The following is a 1,405-nucleotide window of genomic DNA, read 5'->3' as shown; positions in this document are numbered from 1 at the left end:
TTCTACTGTATCAATGGATTGTGTATATTATATAAAAAAATAGAAAAAATGTGAACAAAATGAGTCAATGTATTTTAAAGGTCTTGCTAATATTAAAACTGTTTTGAATGTTTTGCTAATATTACCTATTATTTCAAAGCACTTACGGTAAACTTCATCTTCATGTTAATTGATATAAATATATATTTCAAATAGATATTAATTTCATGTTTTAACATATTTCTTGTGAGAGCCTGTTAGACTGTTACTGTTTATAATTCCTAATATGCCAGATAAAGAACTCATACAAGGAATTGAAAACTGCAACACAGCAATAACATAGAAACATCTCTATAGTGTAGCTCTCGCTCTTCCCTCAGGATCCGTCATTTGACTTAACACGTGACCTTCTGATTTATGGACAGAGTGAAGTTCCAGTATCAATGAGGACATGAATATTAATAAAAATATAATTAACAATTATAGCATTTTCTATCTGTATCATTGTAAGTCACCTTGAGAATTAAGGCCTTATGAAGGATACCTTTAGTGAAGTGGGTTGAAAAGAGAAAGGAGCAAAGGAAAAAGAGACATTCCAGGTAGACTGGTATTTCAAGTGACTTGAAGAAAAGGAGGATGAAGTCTTACCTAGAAAGTCACAAATATCAAGGTAGTTTATTTGCTTCTGTGTATTTGCTCTTAAAATGGATACATCTTGAGTATGCTAAATACCAAATATATGCTGGTGGGAAAAGAACCAGTGGAGAAAGAGGAGAAAGAATACAAGAGAGGAGGAGGACAGATGAAGAAAAACTGAATGTAGGACCAGAGTCTGAGCTATTGCAACATACAAGTGAGAGCTTTCTTTCCACAATTAGGGGAGCAGGAGTAATACATGGAAACACCCCATCTAGAAAGAAACAGTCTGTGCTTGCTCGGCAGCACATCTACTAAAACTGGAATAGAAGATTAGCACAGCCCCTGAGTAAGGATGACACTCAGATTCATGAAGTGTTTCATTAAGAAAGACAGAGAAAGAGAGAGAAAGAAAAGAGAAGAAAAGATGTGGCCTGATTCATGCTGTGTCAGGCACCGGAAATGAAAGCAAAAATAGATGAGTGGACAACAAAAAACCAGGATGATAATACAGAATCAGCACCACAGAAGAGATGCTGACCCTAAGGTGAATATCACAGTTTCTTAGTGTAAAATGACTCTGGAATGATTAAGGAACTCAGTGAGGAGGAACCTGTAGTTAAAGCAGAACCATCTCATATATTGACAATGTATTACCAATTAGTTTTTAAATTTGCAAATATCTACTTGCTGTTTACAATGTTCCAAAAAAAAAAAAAAATGAGCTGGATGCTGAGGATCCAAAATAACAGAGAAATATGCTTTTGCTCCCACAGTTTACATTTTTCCT

The 1,405-nt window shown here is 34.7% G+C and overlaps 1 pseudogene; it reads left to right on the top strand.

Annotated features, from left to right (window-relative positions):
* The first annotated feature begins 906 nt into the window (after positions 1-906).
* LOC115519568 lies at positions 907-1,005 on the top strand (annotated as a pseudogene).
* Positions 1,006-1,405: the final 400 nt, after the last annotated feature.

Source organism: Lynx canadensis, chromosome B4, assembly GCF_007474595.2.
Source record: "Lynx canadensis isolate LIC74 chromosome B4, mLynCan4.pri.v2, whole genome shotgun sequence".
Lineage (NCBI taxonomy): Eukaryota > Metazoa > Chordata > Mammalia > Carnivora > Felidae > Lynx > Lynx canadensis.
The sequence above is the reverse complement of the archived record's forward strand: the minus strand, read 5'-3'. Positions and strand labels throughout refer to the sequence as shown.